This window comes from Dermochelys coriacea, chromosome 14 (assembly GCF_009764565.3).
Source record: "Dermochelys coriacea isolate rDerCor1 chromosome 14, rDerCor1.pri.v4, whole genome shotgun sequence".
In the NCBI taxonomy this organism is placed as follows: Eukaryota; Metazoa; Chordata; order Testudines; family Dermochelyidae; genus Dermochelys; species Dermochelys coriacea.
Window position 1 is genome coordinate 33,420,155 of NC_050081.1, and position 21,596 is coordinate 33,441,750.

General features: G+C 52.9%; 1 protein-coding gene and 2 pseudogenes across 1 annotated transcript in view; all 3 read left to right on the top strand.

Annotated features, from left to right (window-relative positions):
• LOC119843336 (butyrophilin subfamily 1 member A1-like) overlaps positions 1-21,596 on the top strand; it is a 1,931,986-nt gene that overhangs the window by 235,675 nt on the left and 1,674,715 nt on the right. The window lies entirely within an intron of this gene.
• The window catches only part of LOC119843350, a 389,996-nt pseudogene that overhangs the window by 192,867 nt on the left and 175,533 nt on the right, over positions 1-21,596 (top strand).
• The window catches only part of LOC119843304, a 218,056-nt pseudogene that overhangs the window by 192,854 nt on the left and 3,606 nt on the right, over positions 1-21,596 (top strand).

Consider the following 21,596-nt stretch of genomic DNA (forward strand, 5'->3'; position numbering starts at 1 on the left):
GAGAAACCCCCCATCAGCCCCTCCTCCCTGCTGCAGCCCTGACTGCTGAGCTGACAGGCCACAGGGTGGGGAAGGGAGAGAGAGAGAAACTCCTCCAGATGCTCCCTCTGCCTGGCTGAAGTTCCCCCCTTCTCTCTTCCCCTCCCAGCCAGGATCCCCCTGCCATGGAGATGAGGAGAAGGACACTTGGGCCAGGCTGCACCTTCACTCTAGACCCCTGTCTCCACCGCCCATCTTCCACCAGTCCCTCGGCTGGGCTCCCCCACTTACCTGGGGCTGTTCCCTGCAGATGGAGTGTCCCTGAGGGCTGGTAACTCCTCCCTCTCCAAATCCCCCAGGGTGCTGGGCTCCAGGGTATCAATTGTTAAGGGACCTGGCCAATGGGTTATGGGGAGGACACTGGGGATTGAATGGTTGGGGTTGGTGGAGCTGGGAAGCAGGGAGAGCTGGGTGCTGGGGCTATCGAGTGTTTAAGGATCATGGAATAAGAGGCGAGGGAGAGTATGGGGTAGAGAGGTGCTACCTCTCATCACTCTTGCCCTTTACCCTTCTCCCTGCCCCCGCTGCATTCAGACAGCACCATTAGTGGAGACTGATTTCCACAGGGTCTTTTGTTGCAAGCCTGGATTTCCCACGTCTGCTACAGCAGCGTCAGCCTCTGAGAGGGAAGCAGCATTGCCTAGTGGATAGAGCACTGGCCTGGGATTCAGGAGACCTAAGCTCTGTTCCCAACTCTGCCAGCAGCTTGCGGGGTGACCTGAGACAAATCTGTGCCTTCCAGAGAGGGAATAAATGGGGAGTGATAATATCAGCCTCCGAGTGTCTGTCTAGGCCAGGAAAAGTGGTTGGGATTAGCTAGTGCATCTCCTTTGTTCCTCCAACCCTTTTTCTAGTCTAGACTGACCCTGAGCAGTTTATTCCAATCCCCCATTAGCAAAGTGATTGTTAGAGTCACTAAGTGCCCCCTTTGCAGTGAGATTGTCTCATTCCCAGACATCCTCACACTGCTCCAGGTTCTGCTGAAAAGCATTTAATTTTTTGTGCTGTTTCTCCCTTATACACCAGAATTCAAAAGGAGCTGGAGCAGGGCTAGTAAAATAATGTGGTGTTTTAACTTCCGTGTTATTTGAGAGAGATAGGGTGAATCTGGGGGATTTCCTCCTTCCCCATCAACCCTACACATCTTCTCTCACAGAGCAGCCTCAGTTTGAACCATGGAGAGTTTATCCTTTTCCCTTTCTACCCCTCCACCTTCATGTGTGTCATTTACCGCAGTGTCCTTTTCCCACCATGCTTAGGAATCAGGCTTTGATTTTTTTGATCCTCAGTTAGGTCCCTGAGGGCTGGAGAAGAAAATGTCACATTCCTGAAGGGGGAATTCAAATGAACCCCAAAGCACAGTTTGGGTTTCAATCTCAGCCTCCATCTATTGGTAAAGTGGCATCTGGAGTTTTTCCAGCCAAATCCAGATCATTTGTAGATAGGAAGTTTTTGGTTGTCTTTTTTCCCCCTCTTTCTTTCATGAGGATGATGCTAAAACTTTTGTCAATAACCCAGCCAACTAATGCAGCAGTGCTGAGTAAAGCAGTTTTAGCCTGCTCAGTAGGAAATGGGCAAATTTGTTCCTCAGATTTTGAGTTTTAGGATTCTCTGGTATTTCACTTCATGAACGGGTTTGTAGCCCACCCTGGACTATGTTTTTTTCTCTTTTTGATGAAGGTTGTTTTGTCATGTATTTTGATATTAAATTAGTTTTAAAGGATGTAGTTCAGATTTCTTGGGGACTTCAAAAGACAAATGATAATTTGCCAAAATAGTCCTTACTGATTTTCCTTTCACATCCGATTTGCTTCTTCTTTGAACAAGGAAAATCAGTATCTGTCAGCAAAAACTATGAAGGCGAGTTCTGGATACGGACTCCAAGAATCAGAAACTGAAAGAGGGAACGAAGTTACTGTCTGATCACTGTACGGTGACCAGATCACAAGAGTGAAATATCAGGACACACTGGGCGAGTGGCCGAACAGATGACAGACACAGGTGCACTGCCCTGACCGGAGCCATGAGAGAGGGCACACAGCCCTGGGAAGCTGCAAGAGGGGTGTACGGCCCCTGCTGTAGCCCGCTCCACAAGCCACAGGGCAAAGACTCATGGCCCTAGCTCCAGCCCCCAATAGAAGCCAGGGGGCAACAGGGCATGCATGGCATGGCCAGTGGCACACTGGTCCGCCTGGCCCTGTGCTACCAGCGTGTCCCCTTCCTGTTGGGGTGGACCCATGCTGAGCCACACAGCTCCCCTGCCCAGTGCCCCCTGGATCCACTATGCCTTGCACCCCCTGAGCAAATGCACAGTGTTGTGCACGCCACCACCCCTACCCAGCACCCCCCTGCCCACAGCCCCACCACAGCTGCCCAGCACCCCACACAGAACCCCCACTTGCTAGTTTTCCAATACACACAGATTTCCCTGTGCCCTTCCCCACAGCCCCACCATCACAACTACACAATGTCCCACACAGACCCACACTGACCAGTGCCCTGACACACACATCTCCCCCACTTCCCAGGACCCCTCAACAGGGCCCCACTGCATAGCACCCCAAAACACATGAACCTCCCCCACTGCCCAGCGCCCTCCACACCCTCACAGCCCAGCACCCCCCCCGACACACCTCCCAGACACTCATCATCACACCCTGCCCCCTTCCCTGGCCGCAGTCACCAGCCCTGCTGAGAGGTCTCTGGCTCCTAGGGTGAGAGCGGTGAGGGGTGTCTCCAGACTCTCCATGTGCTGCACCAGCCAAAAGCATGAGCTCCGTGCTTCCCATTGGCCGGGGAAAATGCCAATGGGAGCTGCTGGAGCCGCGGAGTGGGGCTTGCAGGCACCAGCAGCATGCAGAGCCCCCTCCCCACCCTAAGAGTCAGAGGGACCTGCCAGGGGGTGAGGTGGGGAGTTCCAGCAGTGCTTACCTGGGGCGGATCCCGTCCCGGGAAGCATCTGGTAGGCAGATCCCTCTGGCTCCTAGGGTTGCGGGTCGGGTAGGCAGGGGCAGAGGGTTCTCTGCCCACTGCCAGCGCCTGCAAGCCCCGCCCCTGCAGCACGCAGCAGAGACCTCCTTGCCGCCTCTGTGCCTGGAGCTGCACTTCCGGCTCCTGCCGGCGGGTGGGCGCCGTGAGCTGCCCCAGGAAGAAGGGGTGAGCAGCGCTGGCGACAGCTGTTTGGTCATTCCCCGATATTGGGACAAAGGGTGTCCTGACCGATATAAGGTCGGGACACGGGACAAGTCCCCTAAAATTGGGACTGTCCCAATAATATCGGGATGTCTGCTCAGCTTAGATCACTGCAGTGATGTGAGATACAGCCATGAGGGGGAGAGGGTGGTTTGGTGGGTGGCCAGGGCCTTGAAAGGAGCCAAAGAGCTGAGTCTGAGAACTGTGAACTCACTGCACATGTCCCAGAGAGAGAGGAAATGTTCTATGAGTGCTGGGTAAAGTCATCCTTGAATTCTAAAGGGCTACCAATGAAGCCCCAAGAGCATTGATGTGGAGAGGGGTCATCCTCTTCCCCATTGCTGAGAGGAGGAGGCCGGGCAAATGCCTCTCTCATGGATTGTTAGCGCTTTTCTACCACCTTTAACTTGTTCCTCTTTCCCTGGTGTGGCTGGAGCAGCAATGTGCTGAGCTGGGTCTGAAAAGCACTGTGCTGAGCTGGGCATTCGATTATTGGGGGGGGAATTAGCTTTTATTTCTTGGTTTGAAAAGAATAAAGTAGAATTTAGTTTCTTAAACTCCCAGTGTCCCTGGTCTTGAATAATGGGGGGGGGAGGGAGAACGGTCTTTAATGGACTCACTCAGATGCTGTCTGCCTTTCACCCATTGACGAAACTGAGTATAAGGCTGGTATCATTCTGGGATGTATTAACGTGAGTGTTGTATGTAAGTTGCAGGAGGTCGTTGTCCCGCTCTGCTCAGCACTGGGAAGGCCTCAGCTGGAGTTCTGTGTTCAGTGCTGGGCACCACACTTTAGGAAAGATGAGGACAAATTGGATTGAGTCCGGAGGAGAGCAACAGAATATGATCAAAGGTTTATAAAACCAGAGCTGTGGGGAATGGTTAAAAAAAGTGGGTCTATTAGTCTTGAGAAAAGAAAACTGGTGATGGTCTGCAGACATGTTAAGGGCTGTTACACAGAGACTGGGGATCAGTTGTACTCCATGGCCACTGAAGGAAGGATGAGAGGTAAAAGTGTTAATATGCGGGGAGGAAGATTTAGATTAGAGATGAGGAAAACTTTCTAACCATGTGGGTATTTAAACTCTGGAATGGCTTCCAAGGGAGCTTGTGGAATCCCCAGCACGGGAGGTGGATTTTCTTTTTTGTTTGTTTTTGCTTTTTAAGCCCCTTGGAGGTGTTATTTCACCATCCCTGAGCTCCACAGACTGCAGGGTCTGGCTGTGATGTTTTCTCAGGGTGCCCAGGACTGTGAATCTCCTTGTTACCCCCCCTGCCTCAGTGTGAGGGAGATGTGCTGCTGCTGAACTGGGTGTCTGTGCCCTGTCACTCCAGCCTTTAGCTCCCCACACAAACTCCGCAGGGCTCTGCCAGTCCTTAACATTGGGCACAACCTCTTCCTTGAGCTCCTCTGAAGCATCCTTGGGATGGGGTGCACAAACCCTACACTGAGCAACAAGGGTTTAAGGGCTTGTTTTGGACTCAGCCAGCCCTGTCCTGCCACACCTGCAGCAAATGCTCCATCTGCTGGAGGAATTGAAAGGCAGCGAATTAGCTCGGGAGCAGGTGAGCAGACCTGTAGTCCACAGCTCCAGTAGAGCAGAGCACAAGTGAAACCTAAAGGCTCTGATACGGCTGCTGAAAAGAGCCCTTCGTGATAAAAGGGAGCACTCTCCGCATAGACAAGCAGAGAGGGAAGTATTCTGTGACCCTGGACAGTGTGGACTCCCTTTTGCTTCTTTGGAATTTGGGTTTTCCCATCAGGCGAAGGCCTTGAAATGTGGTGACCCCTTGGTGGAAGAGGAGAGGAAGATGCACCAGGGAGGACAGACTTAAGTAGTCTTGGTTGCCAGGTTACTTGTAGCTAAAAGGGCCCCAAGTCAGAGCCTGGTTGAGTGGGAGGGCCCGGGCTCCCCTTCCCTTGACCCGCTTGGCAGGGCTGTGACCACTAGGCCACACTTTCCAAGAAGACTCTGAGTGGAAACCATTATTGTCCTTTGTACTGTGCAGCCCCTCTCCACTGGACACTCAGAAATTCCCAGGTAAGTCCTCCCCAAAGGGATAATGCCAGTTTGTTTGAGTCAGTTGAGGATCAGCACCAATATAACATCACAGCACTAAGATATATCTTTAGTGAAAACAAAGATGAGTTTATCAACAAAGACTAAGATTTAACTGTGTGATTTTTATCTGATAAAATATGACTATGTAGATCATTGTTGCTACTACTGTTATATAATTGCAACAAATCTTGTACAAAGTGTGTCAAGGAAGGCATTAATAGACTGCAAGAGAAGCAAGTCTTGGCCCAGCTGGAAAAAGAAGCTAAAGCAAGAGCCAAGCAAGTTGAAGAACGAGCCAGAGAAGCTGACAGGAGGCGTATGGAACGGCTGGCTACTGAACAGAGGGATCACCAGATGCAACAAAAAACTGCCAGACATGAGCTCCAAATCAGGAAAGCAATGGAAGAACAGCAGAAACTGTATCATGTTGGAAGTCCAGTTTATAACTATGTTGGTATGCTGTTTGATCATGACAGATATGTTTACTCAGGGTGATGTCATAACCCAGTCCCAAAGTGAGTATGAATGTGACTCTTCTGTGTGATCTGTAACTAACAGGGAGATATGTGGATACCCGAGCGCTTGGTCATCACATGTGGCTCTCCACACTTCAGACCCCCCTGCGCGTACTCAAGGAGGTGGGGGCAGTTTTATCACCCACCTCTTGGGTATTCCTGGAGAGGGTGCTCCCCACTCGCCCCAGGGCCTCTGGACCTTTTCATGGAGTCCCAGTCCTGTGAGCCCCCTCTCCTCCATAACCCTATCAGTCTGCGTGTCCTGCAGCCGGCTCAATTCCGAACAACACTGAGGCAACAACTTTACAAGCTTGTGCTTTGCATGTTTTACTTCCTCACCCTCATGTCCTGCCCCGCTACCAGGTGGAGGGACTTTCTATCACCTGTAAAGGGTGAGGAACCCCAGTGGGCCAGCCTATATTCCTGCCTGCTCCCACGGCCCACCATGAATATTGGTGGGAGACTCCTTTATGAAGCCGTGAGCATGGGTGTGTACCTGGCACGGTTCACCCCCATTCCCGATGCCTGCCCATTTTGGGGCATGAGGGAGAAACTGGTGCATGTCTATCTGGAATGTGCCAGGTTGCAGCCCCTATTCCGACTCCTCCAGAACCTCCTTTTGAGGTTCTGGCTGCACTTTTCCCACACATCTTCATATATTCACACCCTGTCTGTTTCCCCACAAAGTCACATGACCTCATCAACATCCTCCTGGCACTGGCCAATGTGTCCATTTACAATACCAGGAGGGAGATACTGGACGAGAGGGCACTCTGTGACTGTGGGGCCTATTTCAGTTCCTCCCTTGTCTCACGCATCCGGGCAGAGTTCCTCTGGGCATCGCCTGCTAGCTCCCTAGACAGCTTTGAGGAGCAGTGGATGCTGTCCAGGGTTCTCTCCTCTGTATACCCTTCTGGATCCCTAGTTCTGAACCTATGATCCCCACTATTATCCCTTAATTGTCCCCCGAATTCAGTTGCGTCTCCGGGGTCCAGTGGTTCCTCCCACAAGGCTGGGGGAGGCACCCACCAACTGTGATGGGTTAGATCACAGAAACCCCTTGGGAGCTGCCACCTGATGTGCCAAGACTACTTCTGCTCCTGCTTTCCTGCCCTGGAAACTTAGGACTCCAGCACCCTGTCTTGTTGAGCCAGACATGCCAGTCTGCTCCAACACAGACCCAAGCTCTGAACCATGTGCCCAAAAGCTGCAACTTACAGAAGTGTTCCTGTCTTGAATACTCAGATGTCCAACTCCCAATGGGGTCCAATCACAAATAAATCCGTTTTAACTTGTATAAAGCTTATACAGGGGTAAATTCATAAATTGTCCACCCTCTCTAACACTGATAGAGAGATATGCACAGCTGTTTGCCCTCCCTCCCCTCAGTATCAATACATCCTCTGGGTTAGTTAATAAGTAAAAAGTGATTTTATTAAATACAGAAAAGGGTTTAAGTGGTTCCAAGTAGTAACAGACAGAACAAAGAGAATTACCAAGCAAAATAAAATAAAACTCACAAGTCTAAGTCTAGTACAGTAATAAAAACTGAATACAGATAAAATCTCACCCTCAGAGATGTTTCAATAAGTTTCTTTCACAGACTGGATATCTTTCTAGTCTGGGCACAATCCTTTCCCCTGGTACAGCCCTTGTTTCAGCTCAGGTGGTAGCTAGGGGATTTCTCATGATGGCTGACTCCCTTTGTTCTGTTCCACCCACTTATATATGTTTTGCATAGGGCGGGAATCCTTTGTACCTCTCTAGGTTCCCACCCCCTCCTTCTCAATGGAAAAGCACCAGGTTAAAGATGGATTCCAGTTCAGGTGACATGATCACATGTCACTGTAAAACTTCATTACCTACTTGCAAAAAGAAAAGGAGTACTTGTGGCACCTTAGAGACTAACAAATTGATTAGAGCATAAGCTTTCGTGAGCTACAGCTCACTTCATCTGATGCATCCGATGAAGTGAGCTGTAGCTCACGAAAGCTTATGCTCTAATCAATTTGTTAGTCTCTAAGGTGCCACAAGTACTCCTTTTCTTTTTGCGAATACAGACTAACAGGGCTGCTACTCTGAAACCATTACCTACTTGCCAACAAACAGGAATAGAGGAAGACTTACAAGTAAAACAGAGCCATTTACAGACAATTGTCCTGTTAATGGGAACCATCAAGATTCCAAACCACCATTAATTGCCCACACTTTGCATAATTACAATAGGCCCTCAGAGTTATATTTTATATTTCTAGTTTCAGATACAAGAGTGATACATTTATACAAATAGGATGACCACACTCAGTAGATTATAAGCTTTGTAATAAGAAAAGGAGTACTTGTGGCACCTTAGAGACTAACAAATTTATTAGAGCATAAGCTTTCGTGAGCTACAGCTCACTTCATCGGATGCATTTGGTGGAAAAAACAGAGGAGAGGATTTCTCTCCTCTGTTTTTTCCACCAAATGCATCCGATGAAGTGAGCTGTAGCTCACGAAAGCTTATGCTCTAATAAATTTGTTAGTCTCTAAGGTGCCACAAGTACTCCTTTTCTTTTTGCGAATACAGACTAACACGGCTGCTACTCTGAAAGCTTTGTAATGATATCTCACAAGAGACCTTTTGCATGAAGCATATTTCAGTTACATTATATTCATACTCATTAGCATATTTTTATAAAATCATATAGAGTGTGTCACCTCCTGGAATTTCCAATTTTTAAGACCAGCCCAAGCCATCCCAAGCCACCTGCCCAGGCCGTCCCGAAGAGGAACACAGTGAGCTGTGGGAACCTCCGGCAGGGGGACGTGGAGTGGAGGAGGGATTCACCAGGCTGTGTGCAGGCAGTGGGGATCTCAGGGAGGGGAAGAGGCAGAGCACAGGTAGGACTACCACAGCCCAGGACTTCCCTGGCATATTATACCTTCTGCCCAGGCTCTGACCAGAGCTTCCAGGGGGATGGGGGAGGCTTTTTTTTTTTTTTTTGAGCTTCTCCCACTGACATAGATGCTGCCGAATAGATACACTAGAGCAGCATTTCTCAGATTTGGCCACCAGGGGCTTTTCTTGCTGCCACAGCCTCCTGGGTGGGGGGGGCACAAAGCAGCAGCCTTCTCCTGCAGGGCCGCCAGCAGGGGGTCAGCCCCTGCCTCTTTCTGGAGCCTCAAATGCTGGAGGAGCAAGTAGCCGGTGTGAGTTCCCATCTTGTTGGGGGCGGTGGGACTCGGGTTTCTGGCTTCAGCCCTGGGGTGGCAGGTGGCAGGCTCCAGCCATGGGGCTTTGGGCTTCAGACCCGGGCTCAATCCTATCCCGCCCACCCGTCGCTCCTGGCCCCCTGCCAACTCCAGCCCCAGGCTCCGGCTGTATGGCAGCAGGCTCTGGACCTCTCATGCAGGGCTTTGGGCCCTGGTTTCACCACTACCCCCGTCATTGCTGGCCCCTGCTGCTGCCCTACCCACTTCCCATCCTGGGCTTAATTTGTCCCCCAGTTTGCTGGGTCTGTGTAAGTCTGCTGTGAAAAGTGATATTTGTATGTTTGTTAATCACTTTTCGCTGCCTCCCAATTCGCTAGCAAGTCTGCTGCTATGAAACGTGATATTAACAAAAGTACAAACCTCACTTTTCACAGAAGCAGACTTACTAGCTAGCAAATCTTTTAAATAAAAAGCAACCAAAAAAGCAAAAGAAACAACAATTAATAAAAGACAAGAACATGCAAAGCACCTTATTTGTGACAGGTTTCAGAGTGGTAGCCGTGTTAGTCTGTATCAGCAAAAACAACGAGGGGTCTTTGTGGCACCTTAGAGACTAACAAATTTATTTGGGCATAAGCTTTCATGGGCTAGAACCCATTTCATCAGATGTATGGAGTGAAAATACAGGAGCAAGTATAAATACATGAAAGGATGGGGTGTTGCTTTACCAAGTGTGAGATCAGGCTAACAACATAAATCAGTTAACGGCAAGATACCAAGGGAGGAAAAAAAACTTTTGGAGTGGTAAGAAAGTGGGCCATTACAGGCAGTTGACAAGAAGGTGTGAGTAACAGTCGGGAGAAATTAGTATTGGGGAAGTTAAGTTTAGGTCTTGTCATGACCCAACCACTCCCAGTCTCTATTCAGGCCTAATCTCCTGATGGTATCCAGTTTGCAAATTAATTCCAGTTCTGCAGCTTCATGTTGGAGTCTGATTTTGAAGTTTTTTTGTTGAAGAATTGCCATTTTTAGGTCTGTTATTGAGTGACCAGAGAGATTGAAGTGTTCTCCTACTGGTTTTTGAACGTTATGATTCCTGATGTCAGACTTGTGTCCATTTATTCTTTTGCATAGAGACTGTCCGGTCTGGCCAATGTACATGGCAGAGGGGCATTGCTGGCACATGATGGCATATATCACATTAACTGTTACTCACAGTGCTCTGAGGCTACCAAAATATTGTAGTGCGAACCTCTGCACTAGAGAGCTTACTGTGGTGCAGCTGCATCAGTAGCCATAACCTAAGAGTGCTATCGAATATCTTGATCTGTTTTTGGCCTAGCAAAATGAGGCCCGGCACTTAACTCGGTGGCACTGGCCTGTTTCCATGGCTGCATCTGATCAATTCCAACATTTCAGGGGATTGTCTGGGCGGCCATCAGGAGAAGGTGGATGATTTTGGTGACAATTGGAAAACGATGAGGGGGAAATAGGGGACAATCCTGAATGGGCAGAGCACCAGTCCCTGACCCAGAGCAACAGGAGCTTTACTGTTGACATCCAGGTGTCTGACAGGGAGCTGGAGTCTGTGCAGACATGGGGGAGCCAGCTGGGAGAGGGGTAGAGGGGATCCCCGGGAAGAACCCAGGGACAAAACACAGACAGCTCCATGACCCGAGCGAGGGGAGCAGAGCTGGTAGCTCCAGCCCAGGGCTGGTAGCCAGTGAATATGGTGTGGAGACAAGAGATCAGCTCTGACCAACTGCTCCCTGTGCCAGTCTGTTACCTGCACATCCCTGACACCCCATCACCCCTGGATTCTCTGCAACAACCCCATCTCCCTAGAAACCCCCCTTCATCCCCCTCCCTGGGATCTGCACGTCTCTTTTCTGTCCCCCCATTGACCCTGCGGCTTCTAGGCAGGATGCCTACATATGGCTGGGAGAAGCTGCCCGTGCCCAGGGGAGGTGGGGCCCCAGGAGGCAGGGTCTGGGGCAGGGGGGGCTGCATGCGATGGGTTTAGAGCTAGGACCCAGGAGCACCTAGGTGGGAGGATCGCTGGGGTCAGTCCAGGGAGCAGGAAGTGAATCGCAGCCCCTGCGGTGATTGTGCGTCCAAAATCCCCGAGCCCCGGCGGCTGGTGCTGGGAGCCCGGAGCCCTGGCTGCAGCCGGGAGAGGGGAATCTCCAGCCGGGCCCTTCCCGCGGCTCCCCGGGAGCCTCCCCCAGGGCAGAGCCCCCAGCCCGGCCAGGGCCCCCTTCCCGGCCCGGCCCCGGCCCCTGCCCCAGGGGGGCCCCGCTCGGAGGGAAGGTAAGAGAGACCCGCCCCCCCGTCACCCCCGGGCTGCAGGGGGAGGGTTTGGCCCCAGGCTGCTCCCCGCGGAGCTGGCTGCGATTCCCTGCCCCGGGCCCGGGAAAGCTGCCGCCAGCTCCCGGTGTGTGCGGGGCGGGGGGAGCCAGCCTGGGCCGGGCTGGGGCTGGGACACCTAGGGGCAGAGGGGGTCGGAGCTGGGAGGGGGCTGTAGATGGGCGGAGGGTGCGGATAAGGGGGGATAGAGCGGGGAACAGGGATGTGTGAGGCCGGGGGCAGGAGGGGGATGCAGGGGCAGGATGCGATGGGGCAGGGGCGGTGGTTGCACTGAAGCGAGGTTGGGGCGACGCAGGGTGATCAGGGGGCAGAGCGAGGATTATGGGGCTGACGGGAGCGAGGCTGGAATGGAGGGAAGACGTGAGTGTGTGTGTGTGTGTGTGTGTGTGGGGTTCTGGGAGGGAAAGGGGGGGATGTGGGGAGGGGGGGCTGTGTAAAGAGCTGCCCGGTGAAGGGAGAGCCCGGGGGCAGGGAGACGGCGGAGGGGTGGGGAGATACAAGTCAGCTCCCCTGCCCCGTGGGGTAAGGCAGGGTGAGGGGGCTGCCCTGCCCAGCGGCCAGTGGGGATTTGTTCCCCTACAAATGGTCAAACCAGCAGTGGGGGATGGGCAAGGTGACCGTCTGTCCTGAATTGGGCAGGACAGCCCTGAAGTGCAGAGTTCAAGTCCCGGTCCCGGGCTGAATGACAAATGACACCCATTTGTCCCGGATTCCCTGTGCCAGGGCTCTGCGCCTGCCCGAGGCTCAGGGGCAGCGCCAGCCTGTTCCCCGTGGGTGGGATTGAGAAAAGGAGTACTTGTGGCACCTTAGAGACTAACAAATTTATTAGAGAATAAGCTTTCCTGAGCTACAGCTCACTTCATTGGATGCATTTGGTGGAAAAAACAGAGGAGAGATTTATATACACACACACAGAGAAATGAAACAATGGGTTTATCATACACATTGTAAGGAGAGTGATCACTTAAGATAAGCCATCACCAGCAGCAGGGGGGGGGAAAGGAGGAAAACCTTTCATGGTGACAAGCAAGGTAGGCTAATTCCAGCAGTTAACAAGAATATCAGAGGAACAGTGGGGGGTGGGGTGGGAGAAATACCATGGGGAAATAGTTTTACTTTGTGTAATGACTCCTCCACTCCCAGTCTCTATTCAAGCCTAAGTTAATTGTATCCAGTTTGCAAATTAATTCCAATTCAGCAGTCTCTCCTTGGAGTCTGTTTTTGAAGCTTTTTTGTTGAAGGATAGCCACCCTCAGGTCTGTAATCGAGTGACCAGAGAGATTGAAGTGTTCTCCAACTGGTTTTTGAATGTTATAATTCTTGACGTCTGATTTGTGTCCATTCATTCTTTTACGTAGAGACTGTCCCCCCTTGGCCTCGAGCCCCCACCCCCTGCTCCTCCTCTTCCCTGCCCCCTGGCCAGCCAGAAGCTAGATCCAGGCCATAATAAGAGCTGCCCTGTCTGCAGTGGGGAGTCCCAGACTCTCCACCTGCCCTGGGGGGCCGGGGGATGCTATGGGCACTAGGGTTGCCAGCTTTCTAATTCCAGCCCCGCCCCCCCTTCCAGAGGCCCCGCTCACTCCATCCCCCTCCCTCCTTTGGTCACTCTCCCCACCCTCTCTCCTGTCTCCTTTTCACTGCAAGGCCCAAACAGGCACCAGGAGAAGGCCAGGAATGCAACAGATTGAATGTGGGAGATGCACACACTTGCCTACACAGAGACTCTCTTTCCACACGCTTTCTCGGGGCTCGACGGGGGAGGTGGGGCAGGAGTCCCCACAGGGCCCCGAGATAGGCAGTCCCAGGTCAGGGACGGCCTTAAGGAAAATGGCACCCTGGGCGAACTTGCATTTTGCTGCCCCTGGCCCCCGTGGGCATGGAGCACCCTCACCCCAATTGCCTCCCTACCCTCCCTTCACCCCAGCCCCTTCACTGAGTCCCCTTTGTCCCTAACCCCTGCCCCCTCTTGCACGCTAACCTCTACATTGTGCCCCCTTCACCCCGACTCCGACCCCCCTCTTGTGCCCCTAAGCTCTGCATCCCCTTTCTGCACCCACATGGGGAAACTGACCTGGATGCAGGGATGGAGCAGCTGGCATTGCTGCTCACTCCCTCACTGGACTGATGCTCCTTTGTCCCCTGCCCCCCTAGGGGGCTGTGAGGGGGGGAAGTGAGGTCGGGGCTCCCTGCACACAGGTCACGTTCCCTGCCTGGGCTGTGTAAGGAGAGGGCAGGATAGCAGTAGCTCCTGATGCCAACTTCATCGCACTCTCTTTAAGAAAGCACCCAGGGTCGGTCAGGCACCTGAAGCCTTGTTCAGACACAAGCAGCTGGACCCAGAAAGGCAGCAGCCAGGGGCGGCAGGTTTGTAGAAATTTTGACGGTGCCCAGAGCCTGCCCGCCTTCCCACCTGCCTAAGACTCTGGGAGGGAGTTTGGGTGGGGGGAGGAGGTCTGGAGTGCAGGCTCTGGGCTGGGGCAGAGGATTGGGGTGCAGGACAGGTGAGAGGTTGGGCCCTGGGAGGGAGTTGGGTGGGGGAGAGGGTCTGGGGTGCAGGCTCTGGGATGGAGTTTTGGTGCTTTGTGCAGACTGTGGCAGGAGGTGGGGGTGTAGGAGGGGGTGAGGGGTGCAGGCCCTGGGAGGGAGTTTGGCGGCAGGAGGGGTTGTGTGCGAAAGGAGTCAGGATGCAGGCTCTGGGACGGGGTGGGGGGTGCAGCGCTTACCTGGGGCTCCTAGGCAGGGTGGGCTGCGGGTCTCCACGTGCTGCTACCTCTAGGCGCTGCCCCTGAAGCTTCCCATTAGCTGCAGGGGTGCATGACCCACCCCACCCAGGGGCTGCAGGAAGGGGCCAGCAGCCATGTGCCGGTGCTGAGTGGTGGTCCGGGCTGTTTTAAATGGCCTGGGGGATGTGCGGGGGGGACTCCCGGAGGCAGAAGGCGGGGCTGAGGGAGAGGCCCGTAGAACTTGCCACCCATGGCAGCAACACACACAGATTCCCCCTGTCCCGTCAACCCAACTTAGTGGAAATCGGGTACATGGGAGGTGGACACCTCCCTCCATCTCATCAGCCTTCCCCCACCCGGCACAGCAGACAGGAGGACACTCTCAGTCTGAGTAGCCAGGGGCTCTGGAGGACAGGAGCAGTGGTGGCTGCATATGGCAGTGGAGCAGGGGAAGGAGAGGAACCCCTGCTCCTGAGAAGTCACCTGGCTCGGTTGGTCGTCCAATTGCCCCTTACAGCTCGGGTCCCTCCCCCAAGGCCAGCCCTGGTCTCATTCTCCTGCCCTTCCCTCCAGCAGCCCCATTCCCAGTACTCGGAGACAAAGATCTATACCGCAAACTCCTGGTGCCGGCGATGGGGTGACAGACCACGGGGTCGCTGCAGGGTACGTGCTGCAACTGGAGCCCAGCCACACTAGGAGAAGATGCCCGGCAGCAGAGGGAGAAGCGCGTGCCGTGACTCCTCAACAGCTGCCTGCTGAGTGCTCACGAGTGGGGCTAGTTCATCCCTTGCCCTGACCTGGCCGGCCACTGGGAGCTGCGTCTGCGGGCTGGAGGTGGAGGCAGCACGCAGAACCCCCTGGCTGCCCCTAAGCCTAGGAGCTGGACATACCAGCTGCTTCCCCTGAGCCGCGTGGCGCGGAGTCTAGCAGGGAGCCAGCCAGCCCCGCTGCGCAGCACCAGTCTACGGCCCAGTTAGCGGTGCTGACTAGAGCCTCCAAAATCCCTTTTCCAGCGGGTGTTCCAGTCCAAAATCAGACAGCTGGTCACCCTAATCGGCACTCCAGCCCCCTGCCAAGGGCAGGTGGAGAGTCTGGGGCTCCCTGCACTAGCCCAGACTCCGTGTGCAGGGGGGACTGAGTCATCTATCTGCCGCCCTGACCGGGAAAACCGAGAAGTCTGCTGCTTGCCAGGGGCTAAGATTCGTGATGTGACGGAGAGACTGCCGAGACTCATCAAGCCCTCGGATCGCTACCCCTTCCTGCTTCTCCACGTGGGCACCAATGATACTGCCAAGAATGACCTTGAGCGGATCACTGCGGACTATGTGGCTCTGGGAAGAAGGATAAAGGAGTTGGAGGCGCAAGTGGTGTTCTCGTCCATCCTCCCGTGGAAGGAAAAGGCCTGGGTAGGGACCGTCGAATCGTGGAGGTCAACGAATGGCTACGCAGGTGGTGTCGGAGAGAAGGCTTTGGATTCTTTGACCATGGGATGGTGTTCCATGAAGGAGGAGTGCTGGGCAGAGACGGGCTCCATCTTACGAAGAGAGGGAAGAACATCTTTGCCAGCAGGCTGGCTAACCTAGTGAGGAGGGCTTTAAACTAGGTTCACCGGGGAAGGAGACCAAAGCCCTGAGGTAAGTGGGAAAGCGGGATACCGGGAGGAAGCACAGGCAGGAATGTCTGTGAGGGGAGGGCTCCTGCCTCATACTGGGAATGAGGGGCGATCAACAGGTTATCTCAAGTGCTTATATACAAATGCACAAAGCCTTGGAAACAAGCAGGGAGAACTGGAGGTCCTGGTGATGTCAAGGAATTATGACGTGATTGGAATAACAGAGACTTGGTGGGATAACTCACATGACTGGAGTACAGTCATGGATGGTTATAAACTGTTCAGGAAGGACAGGCAGGGCAGAAAAGGTGGGGGAGTAGCACTGTATGTAAGGGAGCAGTATGACTGCTCAGAGCTCCGGTACGAAACTGTGGAAAAACCTGAGTGTCTCTGGATTAAGTTTAGAAGTGTGTGCAACAAGAGTGATGTCATGGTGAGAGTCTGCTATAGACCACCGGACCAGGGGGATGAGGTGGATGAGGCTTTCTTCCGGCAACTCACGGAAGCTACTAGATCGCATGCCCTGATTCTCATGGGTGACTTTAATTTTCCTGATATCTGCTGGGAGAGCAATACAGCGGTGCATAGACAATCCAGGAAGTTTTTGGAAAGCGTAGGGGACAATTTCCTGGTGCAAGTGCTAGGGGAGCCAACTAGGGGGAGCGCTTTCCTTGACCTGCTGCTCACAAACCGGGTAGAATTAGTGGGGGAAGCAAAAGTGGATGGGAATCTGGGAGGCAGTGACCATGAGTTGGTTGAGTTCAGGATCCTGACGCAGGGAAGAAAGGTAAGCAGCAGGATACGGACCCTGGACTTCAGGAAAGCAGACTTTGACTCCCTCAGGGAACAGATGGCCAGGATCCCCTGGGGGACTAACATGAAAGGGAAGGGAGTCCAGGAGAGCTGGCTGTATTTCAAGGAATCCCTGTTGAGGTTACAGGGACAAACCATCCCGATGAGTCGAAAGAATAGTAAATATGGCAGGCGACCAGCTTGGCTTAATGGTGAAATCCTAGCGGATCTTAAACATAAAAAAGAAGCTTACAAGAAGTGGAAGGTTGGACATATGACCAGGGAAGAGTATAAAAATATTGCTCGGGCATGTAGGAAAGATATCAGGAGGGCCAATCGCACCTGGAGCTGCAGCTAGCAAGAGATGTCAAGAGTAACAAGAAGGGTTTCTTCAGGTATGTTGGCAACAAGAAGAAAGCCAAGGAAAGTGTGGGCCCCTTACTGAATGAGGGAGGCAAGCTAGTGACAGAGGATGTGGAAAAAGCTAATGTACTCAATGCTTTTTTGCCTCTGTTTTCACTAACAAGGTCAGCTCCCAGACTGCTGTGCTGGGCATCACAAAATGGGGAAGAGATGGCCAGCCCTCTGTAGAGATAGAGGTGGTTAGGGACTATTTAGAAAAGCTGGACGTGCACAAGTCCATGGGGCCGGACGAATTGCATCGAGAGTGCTGAGGGAATTGGCGGCTGTGATTGCAGAGCCCTTGGCCATTATCTTTGAAAACTCGTGGCGAACGGGGGAAGTCCCGGATGACTGGAAAAAGGCTAATGTAGTGCCCATCTTTAAAAAAGGGAAGAAGGAGGATCCTGGGAACTACAGGCCGGTCAGCCTCACCTCAGTCCCTGGAAAAATCATGGAGCAGGTCCTCAAAGAATCAATCCTGAAGCACTTAGAGGAGAGAAAGTGATCAGGAACAGTCAGCATGGATTCACCAAGGGAAGGTCATGCCTGACTAATCTAATCGCCTTTATGATGAGATTACTGGTTCTGTGGATGAAGGGAAAGCAGTGGATGTATTGTTTCTTGACTTTAGCAAAGCTTTTGACACGGTCTCCCACAGCATTCTTGTCAGCAAGTTAAGGAAGTATGGGCCGGATGAATGCACTATAAGGTGGGTAGAAAGCTGGCTAGATTGTCGGGCTCAACGGGTAGTGATCAATGGCTCCATGTCTAGTTGGCAGCCGGTGTCAAGTGGAGTGCCCCAGGGGTCGGTCCTGGGGCCCGTTTTGTTCAATATCTTCATAAATGATCTGGAGGATGGTGTGGATTGCACTCTCAGCAAATTTGCGGATGATACTAAACTGGGAGGAGTGGTAGATACGCTGGAGGGGAGGGATAGGATACAGAAGGACCTAGACAAATTGGAAGATTGGGCCAAAAGAAATCTAATGAGGTTCAATAAGGATAAGTGCAGGGTCCTGCACTTAGGATGGAAGAATCCAATGCACCGCTACAGACTAGGGACCGAATGGCTCGGCAGCAGTTCTGCGGAAAAGGACCTAGGGGTGACAGTGGACGAGAAGCTGGATATGAGTCAGCAGTGTGCCCTTGTTGCCAAGAAGGCAATGGCATTTTGGGATGTATAAGTAGGGGCATAGCGAGCAGATCGAGGGACGTGATCGTTCCCCTCTATTCGACACTGGTGAGGCCTCATCTGGAGTACTGTGTCCAGTTTTGGGCCCCACACTACAAGAAGGATGTGGATAAATTGGAAAGAGTACAGCGAAGGGCAACAAAATGATTAGGGGTCTAGAGCACATGACTTATGAGGAGAGGCTGAGGGAGCTGGGATTGTTTAGTCTGCAGAAGAGAAGAATGAGGGGGGATTTGATAGCTGCTTTCAACTACCTGAAAGGGGGTTTCAAAGAGGATGGCTCTAGACTGTTCTCAATGGTAGCAGATGACAGAACGAGGAGTTGCAATGGGGGAGGTTTAGATTGGATATTAGGAAAAACTTTTTCACTAAGAGGGTGGTGAAACACTGGAATGCGTTACCTAGGGAGGTGGTAGAATCTCCTTCCTTAGAGGTTTTTAAGGTCAGGCTTGACAAAGCCCTGGCTAGGATGATTTAACTGGGACTTGGTCCTGCTTTGAGCAGGGGGTTGGACTAGATGACCTTCTGGGGTCCCTTCCAACCCTGATATTCTATGATTCTATGATTCTATGTTATCACAGCCGGACTTCTGGCCTGGCCAGGAGACAGGGCCTCAGAGGAGAGAGGTGGAGCAGGGGGCGTGGCCTCGGAGCGAAGGGGCGGGTCTCCTGCATGTGTCCCACTTTTGCCTTTAGAAAAGCTGATCACCCAGAGATAGGGGGAGGGCAGAAGATTTATCTAGGAGGGCTGAGAATTTACCAGGCAAATGTCCACCCAGAATCGCCACACACCCTGCTCCCAATTTCATATTTGTGATTATATATTTATATATAATATATATATATATATATATATATATATATTATATAATTTAAAAACAATCTCCTTATTTGAGGGGTCTGTCTCCTGGGTTGACAGCACTAAACAGGGGCTGGACTGATTTCTGCACAGGATTCGGTGTCCAACCAGAGTCACTGCTAGCGGCAAGGATTTGGGGTTTGGTTCGGGTTCAGTGGCAGTCGGTGTGTTGGTTCTGGTTCAGTTACCAGGCAGTGCCCCAGAAGAGGGGCGCGGATTGGGAGTGAATCCTGTGACTTGCTTCAGTGGGGAACTGAAATTGGGGCCTGAGGCCTGCCTCAGGTGGGGCAATTGGAGGGAGGAACTGCCCTAAGGGGTGGGGACGGGTGAGAGGAGGTCTGTCTAAGTGGAAGAAGAATTGAGCAGCCTTTTTCTTTGGGCTTGAAGAGTTAATGTTAACTTCTGGGACAGGAAACCCCCACTTCTCTCCTTCCTCCCTCCCTGCTCCTGTGGGCTGCCCCCTTCTCTTCTCCTACTGGGACAGGCCATTCCGGTAGCGATCACATGCCTGGGTGTTGTTTTGTTGTCTTGTTTTATCATGAGTGAGATGAGAGTAGGTTTTATTTTATTTTGTCAAATATTGAGCTGAAAAATTGCTGAAACTTCATTTCAACAGGAAGCCATTTTTTCCAAGTTCAATTTAGATTCAGGTTCACTGAGGAAGAGAAAAAATGCTGGTCTGAGTCTGGTTCCAGTTCAGTTAAGCATATCGGTTCAGCCTGGTTCTCTGATTCTGTTCTGGTGTGAGTCCAGGTGGGCCAATGAAATCCGCAGCTGCTGAATTGTCCTCAGAAAGGGCGCTGGGGGGCTGGTTACTGCTAAGGCAGAGAAGGCTGGTGTCTGTCTCTGCTCATGATTAAGGCTGCGAGTTTGTCACAGAGGTCATGGAAGCTCGAAGCTTAGGGAGGGAGATGCCGCTGCTTCTGAGAAACCGGGTAGGGAGCCTACGAGCCCTGCCAACCCCGCCCTCCAGCACCAGCGGGGGTCTTGGGCTGCTCTCACCCGAGCACCCACAGCACTCCCTAGACCACCCCCCTGAGCACCCTTGGAGCCCCCCCAGCCTCTAACTCCCAGCACCCGTGGTGCCCCCCGGGCCACTCCCACCTACGAGCACCTGCGGCATTCCCAAGAATTAGTGAGCAGTACAGTACAAGTCATGGACAGGTCACGAGCCATGAAGTTTTGTTTACAGCATGTGACCTGTCCCTGAGTTTTACTAAAAATATCCGTGACTCTAAGGGATCCTTACCCATGATATTGGGTTGATGCTGCCTCCTGCAGTGTGATCTGGGGCCCAGATGGAGCAGCAGCTGCTTCCCCAGCGGGGCCTGTACCAAGGAGAGACCTTCATTAACCCCCCTCTGTGTCCGAGACGGGGAACGGGATGGACTGACAACTTTCTCCGGTGGCTGAACCAGCTCCTGGGGTAGCCCCGGGCTCTGCTGATACCAGCCCCTGAGCTAGAGCATGCAGGTGACTGGGAGAGACCTGGGGGAAAGGGCTGGGGCTGGGTAGGAAAGTGACTGCACAAAGGGCCCCTTTCAGGGACCTGAGGATGAGTTTGTACCAGATGGAGAGGGGCTCCCCCGTGTCTGCGGGTCCCAGAGCTGCTGCCCTCAGTGACACAGCCAGGCTCACACTGGAGAGCAAGTGCCCATGGGAACGGGACAGTCCCCAGTTCTCCCAGGCAGAGGGGAGAGGGAAGGAGACAGGAAGGGGAATGGTGAGACCGAAAGCGGCAGCAGGAGCAAGAAATGGGGAGGGAGGTTCCTAGCCTTGCCCGGATCCATTCCCTGCATCATGCCTGGGCAGACTGACTCTCCGGAGAACAAGGGGAGGAGCTGACAGAGGAAAAGCCAGATCCTGCCCCGGCTGAGTCCCTGCACTGCCCTCGGATACGATATGAGGGGAGATCCCCCAAAGTGGCTCATTTTATTCTGCTCTTTTCTAGTGTTTGTCTCAGAGACTCTGTCCCTGGGGGGGTTTAAAAGTGTCTCGGGAGGTTCAGTGCTGGTGGGAGGGGCCGATCTGTGTTGTAATAAAGTGACTGAGGGTTTTCCCAGCTTGGCAGAGTCCAGAGCGTCTGTCTGCAGGGAGGGATCCTGGGGGGAATCGGGGTGTGAAATGGACTCAAGCCCCTTCTGAAACCTCCCCCTTTGCCCCTCTCGCCCTGACAGGCTGAGGAATCACATTCACGATTCGCTCCAGATCCTCCCATCTTCCAGGGGACAGGGAAGGGAAATGGCTGTGATGGAGCCAGCTCAGGTAGGGGATTTTCAGGGAGCTGCAGGGGGGGTTGCTGTAGAGGGGGAAGGGCAGGAAACACACAGAGTGAGGCAGGGACGGGACAGGCTGTGATAAACCTGCTGGGACACATTTAACTTGGAGCGTGATTTTCTGAACAGGCCCATTGGTGGGGTGGGGGGAGGGAGGAACATTTCCCTATTTCTGAAACGGGAAACAACCCCTAGGCACGGCTGGGAAAAGTGACCAGACTCCCAGTGCTGAAGCCTGATCCTACTGGCTGCTGTGAAATACAAAGGGAAGCTGTCCCTGTCCCCGGCTCAGAGCTCTGCTTCCCATATCAGCCTGTGGCTGGCAGGTGTGTGGGAAATGAGAAGACCCTGCCCTGGTCTGTGTGCTGGG